General features: G+C 35.2%; 1 pseudogene; it reads right to left on the bottom strand.

Moving 5' to 3' along the window:
* Positions 1 to 486: 486 nt before the first annotated feature.
* On the bottom strand, positions 487 to 6,301 carry LOC120309735 (annotated as a pseudogene).
* Positions 6,302 to 14,514: the final 8,213 nt, after the last annotated feature.

Genomic DNA, 14,514 nt, shown 5'->3' with positions numbered 1-14,514 from the left:
CATGGCAAACAGGGCAAGGATATTTCCATTAATGTATAGCCAAAGGAACCTTGCCCATAAACTATCCCTATATAAACTATTTATAAATCACTATGAAAAACATATAAAACTTGCTCCGAAATAAACTTTTCCTTTAATAGGAAAATAGGGCCATACACAACCTATTAAAATCTTGTATTTGCATATGGTAACTTTTCAGCTTTGTGAAATATATGAACACATATGATTATGTTAATCAAAATTTACATTCAGGTAATCATCATTCACTTTAAACTGGATAGGACACATAATTCTTTGACTTTGAAACAGATCTCCTTTTAAGGACTTCTTTTCTCGATATCAGGATATATGCATAAATGAAGTTAAATCAAGGTAACAGAGCTTTTTCTAAATACCATCAAGGTAAATTAATGTAGAAAACAATCCCACAAGAACAGTTCACAGTAATTTAAAAATGTTTTATTAAATACAAATACAAAAAGACAATTATTGTTCCTTCCTTACTAAATGTTTCTTTTTGTTCATCTCAGGTCTCAAAAGAATGATGTAGCATTTGGGGGCAAATATACAACCCAGTAAACCAGCACTGGAGGATAAGATAGAAAAGATCTCCACAGCTACCATGTATTTCCCCTTAGTGCTCAGGTAGGTTGGAACAAATGACACCCAAACACTGCAAAAGACCAACATGCTGAAAGTGATGAACTTGGCCTCATTGAAACTGCTGGGCAGCTTCCTGGCTTGGAAAGCAATGTTAAAGCAGACACTAGCCAGGAAGCCCATGTAACCCAAGACACAATAAAACATGATCACCGCACCCTCATTGCATTCCATTATGATTTCTCCCTTCAGTGAGTACAGGTCTGTATCTGGGAAAGGGGGAGAGATACTCAGCCAAAGAGTGCAAATTCCCACCTAAATGAAGGAACCTGAAAGGACAATAGAATTGGCCAGTCCTTTCCCTACCCATTTCCTCAATCTGGATCCTGGTTTGGTTGCCATAAATGCCAGAATCACAGTCATGTTTTTGCCAATACAGATGAAAGGGCCACTGAGAAGATAATGCCAAAAGTTGTTTGCCGAAAAAGGCAAGTCATCTTTTCAGGTCTTCCCATGAAGAGGAAGGAACAGAGTAAGCAGAGAAGAAGGGAGAAGAGGAGGATACAAGTGAGGCTCCAGTTATTAGCTTTGACAATTGGAGTTTCTCGGTGCACCCAAAATATTCCAAGCACAAGGACTGCAATCAAAGAGAAAATAATAGCCAATGTAACAAAGAGGATTCCCAAAGGTTCATTATAAGAGAAATAGATCAATATTTTGGGAATACATTGATTTTGAATGTTATTGGGATATTCATTTTCTGGACATTTCATGCAGACATCCATATCTGGAAAAAAAGAACACATCTTTCCAATATAGCAAACTTTCTGTCAGTATAGTATGTGAAGAGAGGATAGCAATTATTTTTAATACAAAAGCATGGATCAATCTCATAACATAAATTTAAGCTTGATATCCTTCATTATGAACAGAGGGTGTTGATTGAAAATCAAAAGCAAATAAAAATGTTTTTTTGTCACTTCTCTTCATTTGTCAAATGAGATGATTACCAATAGACTCTTAAGTGCCATTCCAGTTTGGACAAGCAATATTTGCAGCTTCAGAGACAACTAAGTTTATAGAAATAAATATTATAAATACTTGCTACTAATAAATCAGTTTGATATGGTATTTTAAGGAATGGATGGAACAAGAAATTGGAGAACTCTATTTTGTCTAAACTATGGAAATTAATCTGGACAACCACATTAAAAGTTTTAATGGATCATAGACTACTTTTATTAGATAGAATTGCATATTTATTAGAAAAAATTATATAACTTCACAGGTTATTGCAAATGTAAAGAGAATAATGCTTCACTGAATTATATTTTGTCACATCTTATACATTAATTTGTCCTTTGTACTAATTTGACCATGAGATAGAATTTAATATTTTCAGTTTACATATTTTTGAATCACATCTCTAAATGGAAAGTGATAGATAAACAATGGAAATCAATTCCACATGCTTTTCTTTCTGCTCAGAGACTACTCCTTCAATGGTGGAACTATAAATGTATAGCCCAGATTACTCAGTTCATTTATAACTTAGTGTTGCCTTGGCCTAGGAATGAATTCCTTTAAAATTCATTTATGCCCTGCTGATTGCACTGCAATATATCATCATAAAAACTTTTGTTTAAAATTTTAATTCCATATATACATGTATGAGAAAGTGATAAATGAGAGAGCAAGACGGGGCAGAGAGAGAGAGAAGAGAGAGAATATTATAGGGGGTCTTTTTCTTGTGTTGTTTTGTTTTTACTGTTGTTCATGTGGTTCTCCTTAAATAAATCAGAGCACTGGATTGGATTTTTGTTGGTTAGTTAGCCAAAGTCTTCACATCTTTCTATCTTACCTATTTCATCAGAGATCTGTACTTCTGAACATGGTACACAATAATAGCAACAAAATTTCTCTCCTTCCTTCTTCTTTCTGCTAGAGCCTGGGTAGCAGTGGTCATTGCACACAGAAAGAGGAAGCACCTGAACAGTAATAGATATGAGAGAATCAAAGGATAAAATGCCCACATTAATACAGCTTTCCAAAACAGAAACCTGCAATCTAGATGAAGAAGCTGAAGAAAATGAATATTAGGAAACTTGAATTAATGGGAAGGTATTGGCATTGACTTCTTTGGATGTTCTAGCAGGGGACCTGGAATGGAAGAAAGCTTTGTTTTCATAAGATCTGATAGGTATTCAGATTACTCCCAATGATTTTTTTTAGTTAATACTTTTTCTGAACATGAGCAAAAGCAATACAGGTTCTTTTGCAGCCAGAATGCTTCAAAATAGAATGTGGCACTACAGATAGTTCCAAATATACAACCACAACGGGGTTCAGAATTTCAATCATAAGATGTTGCAGGATATTATGTGAAAAATTCTATTGCAACATTTTTTACAACGGTTGAAAAGTGAATCACATAGTTGTTAATTCAATTGTGTATTCATTAGGAAAGTCTGCCAAATGGGGATATATATTTTTTTCTGTAAACTAGCTAAAATTTTCTAGTTAGCTTCCTCTTTCCTCTATGTATTCAAGATGCACAGTGATTAACATTTATATGTATTTATATGTAAGGGTGTAGGTAGATACATATGTATGTATATAGCGTATTTACATGTGTGTTATATATGTGTACACTTTTGAGAGCAGGCAAGAGAATTTCATTTTTAATATGTGCCAATCTTATCACATGATTGTTAAGTCAACTGCATGTTGGTTAAGAAAATTGGTTCTGACAAATGTGCATTTTTTGCTGGAAATTAACTAAAACCTCTGCAATCCTTGGTTATGTGACCATGGGACACTTGCAAATCTGAGTCAATTGCCGTATACCTGAAATGTGATCATGTAACAACAAGGGAGGCATCAGGCTCTCCTTCAAGGAAGGTCATAAATAGCTTTTTTTTCAGTCCCTTGTAAATTTGAACAGTTGTTAAATGAACAGTCATATGCCTAGGGCTATCTATATTTACATTGGCAATTTTTGTATCCCAAGCACAATTGGAAGCATTTGTCATAAGCCTCCCATGGACATATTAATGCTCCATTGCATATGTAGAAAATGTTATATGTCATCATCTTGAAAGGCTCCAAAAGAACAAAACACCATTTTCTTCAATTACTGCCATTTATTTGAAAATTGCTCCAAAGTGTGTTTTACTTTTGTTATTAGTTGAGAATCTGCAGTTTCTTCTCACCTGGTTAAAGCTTCTGTGCCATACAATTTTATTGTCATTAAGAGTTAATTCTCTGCCCGGTAGAGCCCAAGGTTCCAATGTTCCAACTTTGACTCAAGAAAAGGAATTATTGTGGAAAGTAATCCAGTTTACAATATCAAAACCTGTAATCAGTTCTCTGTTTTCATCAAATGTAATAGTATCTCCCATACTGTTGTTGAATACAATGTTTTTCAAGAAAGAATGAAACTATATTTTTTAAAAAAAAATAAAAGAAATTAACAGCAAGACTTTGAAATCATAACAACTACATAAAACTATTTCAAGATGAACTAGCCTGCTTTGGAAAATGCAAATGGGAATTGAGGGTGTCTTCAAGTCCTTTGGTAAGATGTCCACAATTGCTTTGCCAATGCATCCTTTCTAGGATTAAGAGAGATGACTGGCCTAAGGTCACCAAATGGCTTTCTGCCTAAACAGGATTAGAAGTCACATCTCCCAATTTGTTATCCAGTTCCTTAACCACTACACCAAAATGGTTATCAACACACATCTTCCATATTTTACAATATGGAACATGTATGATGACAATCAGTGTCTCTCTTTCAGTTCATTAACCATTGACTGTTAATCCGTGTTAACCACTGTTATGTTAATCCCATTTTTTTCAAAATACTAAACATAATTGTTATCTTCAAGGCGTAAATTTAAGCTTTACAAATTATAATGGGTGTTATGATGAATTGAATTTCCAGGAACATAAGGGAAATTAACTCACAATGATTGGCCTAATTAGAAAACCGGCAGTTTTTTGGCTGCATAGAATATCAATCAACGCACTCCAGAATGGATACTCAAATAGTGTTTTTCAAATTCCATGGCAAAGTGGTCGGTCCTCCTTGACACAGATGGATCATCTACATCAGTAGTCCCCAATCCTCAGAACATGGTCCAGCACTGGGCCACAACTTGTTTGGAACTGCCCTGTGCAAGTGGCCAGGAGAGTGCAGGCATGCATGCATGCATGCATAGCCCCATTTGCATGAGCAGTGTACACTTGCACATGTGAAGCTCCATTTGTGTGAGTGACAGGCTTCTTGTGCACGCACATGAGTGGCCAGTCCTCATTGACATAGATGGATTACATACATTCAGCCATGGCCTGTTACTGGATGGCAAGTGAAGGTGCAGCTTCATATGAGTGAGCAACTAAATAAACAATTTTTAGGTATTAGAAATACAATAAAATACCCGCCATGGTTTTAAATCCTGAAATATTACTTCTTCTGTTCCTATTGCATTTCTACCTCTGGATCTGGACTTGAGTAAGACATGCAAAGAATGTGCCATAACGTGGACTGCATTATAAATGTTGTAACTGTGTCCAGTCATGCTCATTTCAAATAATATACTCAGCAGACTCTCTAATTTCTCATCTCCAGTGCACAATACCTTGTTATCTTCATTTATACCGGAAATGTGTAATGGACAGTCAAATGCCTGTTCCCAAAAATTCTGAATGAAATTGTCTTCTTTTACCCAGGATGGCCTTATAGTCTGAACAAATTCTTGAAATCCAGGTGGTTCTTTTGAGCGAACTGTGAATGATAGAGCACCATGGAAACTCTGTATATCCCAAAGTCTCTGAATGGACAGTGATTCAAAATTCCAATGGGATCTAATAATCCACACTTTACCCAAAGGTTGCAGTGAAGTAAAAGATGCTACAAGGATGATCATTCTTAGATTTTGCATGGCTGGAGTTAGGGCATATATTAAACACACTTTGACTTTATCCTCCCTAAAGAGATGATCATATCTTAATTCCATTGACATCAAGTGTATATATTGATCTAGATATGCCTTCGGTGGTGTTCTAAGTATAAAAGCAGGAAAGTATTTATTACCTGAAAAAGCATTCTAGTTTAACTCGCTAAAGGGATTTATGTAGCATGTAGTAGAGCCAGAGTATTTTCTGTAGGTGCCAACCACTTTGAAATTCAATGCCAAAAGGAGTTTACTAATCTTCTCTATTTGGGGGAATCTACAAGAGTCCTCAATTTCTAAATAATTACTCATTCCTATAGTTTATTTGTATTTATATTAATTGAATGTACAATACAGTGTTCTCCGAGATTCTCCCCTATGAATGCCATCAGTTGTAAATATGCTTTAAGAATGGAAGAAATTAAAGAGATTGGGATTTCTAGGAAGCAATCTCATGGATCTACTTGTGGAATCTTGTAGCTGGCAAGGATTGTGGCCATGTTGAATGAGGTTTCCGTCAAACGTCCTCCAATAGCGGCAATAAATGTTTTCTTTAAATCACAGGTAAAGTTAGGAACAAATTTGTCTTGTGCAGAAAGTAAGCTCAACGTAGCCTTATAGATTATCCTCGCAGGGAAGTAGTTGTTCACAATGTGGAAACCCAAAGTGATGTTTGGTAATAGCTCAGGATTCTCATTGATCTCCTTGATAATAAATACCAAAGCAAGGATTTGCTGATACATCTTTGGCAGAGAGCTGCAATAAAAACTATCAATTTAACCGAAGTGATTCCTATCCTTCTCTTCTACTTACAGCTATGAAATTGAATACCATGAAGTTCAAAATCGTCCATAGAACCAGCCCTGCAATTAACTGAGAGGCAGCCACTTCAAGCTACAGTTGCTGAAACTCAGCAATAATGGGTGGAAGAGACACTGAAACTGTTAAATAACTGAACTTTTCAAAAAAGTTGCTATGCCTTGTCTCATTACAAATGTTCAAGAAAAACTAAATGATCCTTCAGATGGGTGTCTGAAGGGACTAGGAGAAAGCAATGCTTATTCAGCACCGAAGTGCCTTGAGGTGACAAAATAATTTGTACTTCTCCAAATAAAAGGAAAGTTGGTTTTTATTTAATCTCCTGCCATAATTTGTCTTTGGAAAGAAACAATGACAATGCCATGTGTTTTGCATATAATACAGTACAGGAACTCTTAGAGCATCATTGCTACCACCCCCATTCTATTGTTGGTAATATCATAGCATAGAAAAACTCAAAGAAATAGTTCAAATTGGTAGTTGTGGAGGACTGGCCCATAGAATCACCAAGAGTGGGGGAGAAGGAGTGAACGTCTTGGCGGCACGACGTATTCCTTGGGGGCTCCCTAAGAATCGTTGCTTTTCAGCTGTTTGGGGAGGTCTGCCTAGTCTTAGACAGACCAGAGCTGTCCCTGTAGGGACAGTGAAGAAGGGAAGGATAGTCTGGCAGCACAGGAGGGATCACAATCTCCTGGAGAGCCAGCAGCTGTCAGACAGCCATTGCAAGCTGTCACAAGCCAGCGTTTGCTTCCAAGAATCAGAAAGAAAATTGGAGAATCTCCTGGGTGAGCTGATCAAGAGATTGTTAAAAGGAGGAAAACTTTCTCTCTTAAATGCTGGAAATGCTAGGGGTGGAATAAGAAGAATTTGAAGCCATGGAGAAAGGGGGGGAGCGGACCCTTAAGCTGCTCCTGTTCCTCCTCGGCAATAAATCAATAAATCAATGTAAAGACTGTGGAATTTAAAAAGTCTACTGAAAACAATTGGACTAATAGGACTGATTTGAGAGTAAATAACTGTTGGAGGTCTAGATTGTTTGCCTTTTCCTTTAAGTGAGTTGCTTCTTTTGCTGCAGCTTCCTTCTTCTAAAGCAGAAGATTAAGTGACCTTGAACAACATCTGCTGGGTTCACTGATAAGAAGTGAGACATTAATTGCATTTAACACAGAAACTGTTTCTTGTTTTGGAGAACAGTGGATTGCCTTATGGAGGTTTTATTTTCGATATTCTCCTTTTTTCGGATTAAGGCATGAAAAGTCTGAAATAAAGAAGTGTAAATTGTACTTTTTCCTGCCCTTGGACTTTTGAGGTGGGATTTTTCTCCTATTTTTGTTTCTTTCCTCCTCTTCTTGGAACATATTGGGATTATAATAGCACACTGACATTTGGATTATAAATCATTGGATAAGATGAAGAAGATCACAACACATCTAACAATAGCCCCCTCAACACTACAGAGTCCAGTGGTGCAGAAAACACTGGACTCTACAATACAACAAGATAAATTTAATATGGAACTGAAAAATACGATACAGGCATTACATACAGACTTCAAGGAAGGGTTAGATAAAGAGGAATTAAAAGAGGTCAAAGAATTGATGGGGAAAAGTGAACAAAGACTACAAGTGGAAGGGAAAATTGAATTAATGGATAAGAGAATAGAGGAGGTGGACAATCGACTGACATTAACAGATAGAAACCAGGAAAAAACTATTATCTCTCTAGAGATAGATAGAGCTGATTATTACTTAAGATTCCAAAATGTTGAAGAAGAAGAGGGAGAGAATTTAGCAGACATGATGGCGGAAATATTAGCAGAAGCACTGGAGGAAAGCAAGGAAAAGATAATTAATGATATAGATGAGATATTTAGAATATATACTAAATATGCAACGAGAAATAAGCTTCCTAGAGAGGTCCATATAAGGTTTACTAAAAAAGCATTAAGGGCAGATATATTACAGAAGCTGAGAAATGTCACAATAAAATATAAAGGAAGAGAGCGATATTAAAGCAGATTCCAAGAAGAGTGAGAGACTTGAGAAAGGAGTATCAATTTTTGACAAAAGTCTTAATTGAAAAAGGGATAAATTTTAGATGGCTAATACCAGAAGGAGTAATGGTAAACTGGCAAGGAGAGAGATACAGATTAGACACATTAGAGAAAGCAGAGCTTTTTTATGATCATTACTTTGGACAGCAAGAAGAAGAAAGGCTGAGAGGGGAAAGAGGAATTAGACATCAAGGAGATCAGATAGAGAAACAACGGGCTGAGTATAGCAAAGAACAGGAGGAAAAGGCGTTGGTAGAAGGAGCAAGGGCAAAAGAGGCAAAAGAGCAAAGAGAGATGAGAATGACGAGATCAACTAAAACCTTAAATAAATAATCATGGAAGAAGAGATAAAAACAATCTCGATAAATATAAATGGATTAAACTCGACCATAAAAAGGAAAAGAACACTAAATAAACTGGGAAAACTAAAAATGGACATAATTTGTTTACAAGAAGTTCATATTAGAAAACAACATAAAAATTTATTAGAATATCCAAAATTGGGAGAATCATACACCTCATTTGTAGACCAGAGTAAAAGAGGTGTGGCATTATATATTGAGAAAGCAATACAAACTAAATTGATATATTCAGAAGAAGAAGGACAAATCTTAATGGTGGAAGTAATTATGAACTGTAAAAATCATTATTGGTAGCGATTTATGCTCCAAATGAAAATCAAGAGAATTTTTATCTAAAGTTACATAAGAAAATAATAAAACTGGAATATGAAAGCATATGTATGATTGGAGATTTTAATGCTATTGTAAAGCCTGAGCTGGATTATAATACAAAATAAAATAAAACTCTAAGAAGAACACTTCCTAAATCCTTCTATAATATGGTGGATGAATTAAATATACTTGATGCTTGGAGAGAAAAATATCCAGAAAAGAAGCAATATACGTTCTATTCTAATAGATATCTGTCCTGGTCGAGAATTGATATGACATGGATGTCAATAGATTTATTTACAAATATACAAAATATAGCCATAGAAACAAGCACATGGGCGGATCACAACCCAGTTACAATCATATAGAAAGGACAAAAAAGAGAACAAGATGGACATTAAACCAAACTATATTGAATGAAAAGGATTTTCAACAATATATGAAAAAAGAAGTACTTTTCTTCTTTTTAGGAAAACAAAAAAGAAGATACTTCACTTTAAAGTGTTTGGGTTATGGCAAAAGCGTACATGAGAGGACTTGCTATGACTTATTTGGGGAAAAAGAACAAACAGAAAAGACAAAATAAGGGAAAACTGGAGGAAGAATATAAGACACTTGAGAAAGAATTACAGAAAGATACACCAAACAAAAAGATTAAAAATTTAATGGAACTGAATAAACATAAAATGAAGAAGTGGCAATGAAAATAAACGCAGCTAAGCAAACCTTTTTTGAGCATGCAAACAAACCAGGGAGATGGTTGACATATAAAATTAAAAAAGAGAAGAGATGGATTAAACAATTGGAAGATGCTGAGGGGACTTTACAACATCGAAATGAAGAAAAGAAAAAATAATTTGGGAATATTACGAGAACTTATACAAGCAACAAACAGTTTCAGATGATAGGATAAAACAATTCTTGAAAGAAACAGAGATACCTAAAATGCCAGAGAAATTTAAAAACTTATTAGGAGGTAAAATAACAGTGATGGAATTAATAGAAGCAATCAACAGACAAAAAAATGGTAAAACACCAGGACCGGATGGACTACCAGCAGAACTATATAAGATATTGCAGGAAGTACTAGGTAATATTGGAACTTTATAATGAACTTCTTTCTGAAGCTAAGATACCAGATTCATGGTCCGAAGCTCTTATTACTCTGATACCAAAGGAAGAAACGGAAACACAGAAAATAAAGAACTACAGGCCAATTTCCCTACTGAATGTGGACTATAAAATATTTGCATCAATAATGGTGGAAAGACTTTAAAAGTTTTTAAATGAATTTATACAATCGGATCAAAATGGCTTCTTACCCAAAAGACAGATTAGAGACAATATGCAAATTGTATTGAACACATTAGAATACTATGAAACACACCTCGAGAAACAGATGGCATTGGTGCTCCTGGATGCACAGAAGGCATTCGACAATGTGAACTGGCAATTCATGATAAGCCAATTACAGACTATGAATTTTGGGGAGAAATTTATAAATGTAATCAAAACAATTTATAATAGGCAATCAGCCAAAGTAATGATAAATGGAGATATGACTGAGAAAATCAACATTATGAAGGGAACAAGACAGGGATGTCCCCTATCTCCACTATTGTTTGTTCTGACATTAGAAGTATTAAATAGACGTATAAGACAGAATAATGACATAAAAGGAATGAAAATTAAGAGGGAAGAATATAAGCTACAAGCATTCGCAGACGATTTAGTATTTATTTTGGAGGAACAATTAGAGACAGGACCTGTATTAATAGAACAAATAGAAAAATTTGGTGAGGTAGCAGGGTTGAAAATTAATAAAGATAAAACCAAAATGTTAGTGAAAAATATTACTGAAAAACAAAAAAAGAACTGGTGAGAAAATTAGATATACAGATTGTAAAGAAAGTAAAATATTTAGGGATCCACTTGACAGAAAGATGCACAACAATTAAAGAGGATAATTATCATAAATTGAAAAGACAAATTGAAGTAGATTTAGATAAATGGGAAAATGTACAACTATCATTAATGGGAAGGATTGCGATAATCAAAATGAATATATTACCACGATTATTGTTTTTGTTTTCAACTATACCAATAAGATTAAATAAGAAATATTTTGAGGGGCTTAATATAATAAGCTTGAAATATATTTGGCAGGGAAAAAAAGGCAAGGATTAATCTAAAAATGTTACAAGATACAAGATTGAGAGGTGGGTTTGGTCTACCTAATTGGGAATTGTACTATCAAGCTGCAGCATTATCATGGATGAGAGAATGGATCTTACTGAGGAATACAAGATTATTGACATTAGAGGGACATGATTTACAGTTGGGATGGCATGCTTTCATATGATATGGAAAAAACAGAATACATAGCTATTTCCAGAGACACCATATAAGGAATTCTTTATTTGTGGTCTGGAGAAAGGAAAGAGAAAGCACTATTTGAAGATTCCAAATTGGCTCTCAACTACGGAGGCGCTAATACACCCAATATGCTTAACATGGGAAACATTATAAGATATAAAGACTTACTAACAGATATGGGGGAGTTGAAAACCAAACAACAATTAGAGGAACAAGGAATAAAGATGGATTGGTACATGAGAACGCAAATACAATCTAGATATGAAAAAGATGTTAAAATAGATGGTGTTAATTTGGGGACAACAGAGTTAGATGAAATACTCACAGGAATGGAAGAAAAATGGATTTAAAAATGTACAGTTATCTACTACATATGGAATTAGAGGAGGAACAAGTGAAAAAAACAATGATAAAATGGACAAGGAATTTTGGATACACAATTGAATTAGATAGATGGCAGCAACTATGGGAAAGAAACTATAAATTGATAATGGCGACTGCGTATAAAGAAAATATGTACAAAATGTTTTACAGATGGCACATGTCTCCAGAAAGATTAGCTAAAATGTTTAAGGACAGATCTATGAAATGTTGGAAATGTCATCAGATACCAGGTTCCTTCTACCATATGTGGTGGACATGTGTAGAAGCTAAAACTTATTGGAATATAATTAGAACATGGATAGAAAAGATGATACAACAACGTATAGAACTAAGACCAAAATATTCCTGTTGGGTATTCTACCAGTGAAATACAATAAAGAGAAAACATATTTAATTATTCATATAATTACGGCAGCCAGGATTGTGTTTGCACAAAATTGGAAAGCACTGAAAGGGAGAGGTGATTGGGAAAATACTGGAATGTGCAGAAATGAATAGACTAACAATGACGATTAAAGATAAGACAGAGTCAGACTACTATAAAATCTGGAGAACTTTTTATAATTGGCTGAAAAGAGATTACGGTTAAAAGATAGTTAACATCAATTTAGATGGAAGAAGAAGGAGCAGATAAGGAGGGAGACCCAGGTGACAAAGTATTGAATAACTGGAGGTTGTATAAATATTTATAGAAGTATATACCGAGAAGGTTAGATAAATAGAAGTATTAATGTAAGAGAAAATTTGGAGAGAGGAGTTGCTCAGACATTACCCCCAAATTGTATCTGAAGAGGGATGAGAGGGAAGAAAGAAGAGGAGAGAGAATAGAATTAAGGAGGGGGGAAGGAAGTAGGAAGGTTGGAGGAGAAGAGGAGAAGTGGGGAGAAAGGGGAGGAGAGTGGTGAACAAAAGAGAAGAGGAGAGGAAGAACAGGGAAGTAGGGAAGAAAGAGAAGAAAGCGAGAAAGAAGGTAGAGAAGAAGAAGTGTGGATACAGTGAAAGGGGAAATGGGCGAGCAGCATCAAAAGTCATGTGTATGTATTTATTTCATTTTATTAAAAGTATCTTATATATAAGAATGTAAAAAGAATGTATGTTAACATCTGATAAATATCATGGTATATGTATGGGGAAGAGTTTGGAAAAATAAAAAAATAAAAAAATATAATTAAAAAAAAAGAATCACCAAGAGTGAACAAGATTATTATGTTATCCATTCAAGGGGGGTATCATAAAGAAGAGGGGGTTAACTTATTCTCCAAAGCACCTGAAAGCAGGACAAGAACCAATGCATAGAAACTAGTCAAGGAGACAACCAATTTGGAACTAAGGAAAAATATCTTGACAGAACAATTAATCAGTGGAATGACTTGCCACCAGAAGTTGTGGTGTTCCAACAATTGAAATTTTTAAGAAGAATGGAACTGAATAACAGCGTTGGAAGGAGCCTTTGAGGTTTTCTAGTCCAACCCCCTGATCAGACAGGAAACCGTATACCATTACAGATAAATGGGTGTCCAATCGCTTATTTAAAACTTTCAGTGTTGGAGCATTCACAACCTCTGGAGGCAGAAGACCTCCAAGGTCCCTTCTGACTCTGTTATTCTGCTCCTTGGGTTGTTTTTCCCTTGAGGATTCTCATCCATGCAATCCTTCCCAGGTTCTCTCTAAGTTTATTAAAATTAGCTCTCTTAAGTCCAAGACTCTACTTTGAATTTCTTCTATTGCCTGTCCTTGCATAATATCGATTCCAATATTGAATGATCACCCCCCCCCCAATGTTCCTGTAGCTTCAATACCTTCTATCATTTCATCTCTGTTAGTGAAAATTAAGTCCAAAATGGCTGTTCTCCCTGGTTCCCTTCTCTGCCTTTTGGGAGACGAAGTTGTCTTCTAAGTTTGACATGAACATGTTTGATCCTACAGAGTTTGCTTGCCAATTGATGTCAGGGTAGTTAAAGTCCCCATTACTATTGCCATGTGCTTTCTACATATATCAATTAACTGGCTAGCAAAAAGTTCATATATTTCCTCTATTTGGTTGAGTGGCCCATAGTATACACCTATGGCAATGTCATTCCCCCCCCCCAATTTATATTGACTCAAATGCATTCAAGACAGTTTTCATCATTGTGATGCTTTATTTCTGTAGAGATGTAGTTATTTCTTATATATAGTACAACTCCATCTCCTCTTTTATTTGGTCTGTTTGTTTTAAATAATTTAAATCCCTCTAGCTATATATTCCATTTGTGGGTTTCATCCCACCAAGTTTCTGTAATGGCAACAATATCATATCTGCCCTCATTTTCTTGAATTTCTAATTCACCTTGTTTATTCCTCATACTCTGTGCATTGGTGTATAGACATTTGAGCCCTTTTTGATTGACCCTGTGTTTACTTTCTATATAACGTGTTTTGTGCCTGAATTTCCCTACTTCCTTACCACCTGTTTGATTAATGCGTACGTTATGGCACACTATCAAAAGCTTGATTTTCCTTAACAGCAAGGTTGATATTCTTAACCGCACAAATATCTATGTTACAAGTACTGATAACCCTATTAGTTTTAGATTGCTGTGGACAGAAATGTTCTGTATCAATTAACTCTTTGTCCCCATTGTTTAGTTTAAACGTTTCTCCAGAAAAT

This window comes from Crotalus tigris, unplaced genomic scaffold (assembly GCF_016545835.1).
Source record: "Crotalus tigris isolate CLP2741 ecotype Arizona unplaced genomic scaffold, ASM1654583v1 scf7180000018058.1502924, whole genome shotgun sequence".
Taxonomy (NCBI): domain Eukaryota; kingdom Metazoa; phylum Chordata; class Lepidosauria; order Squamata; family Viperidae; genus Crotalus; species Crotalus tigris.
Note: the sequence above shows the minus strand (reverse complement) of the source record. Positions and strands in the feature narration are given on the sequence as shown.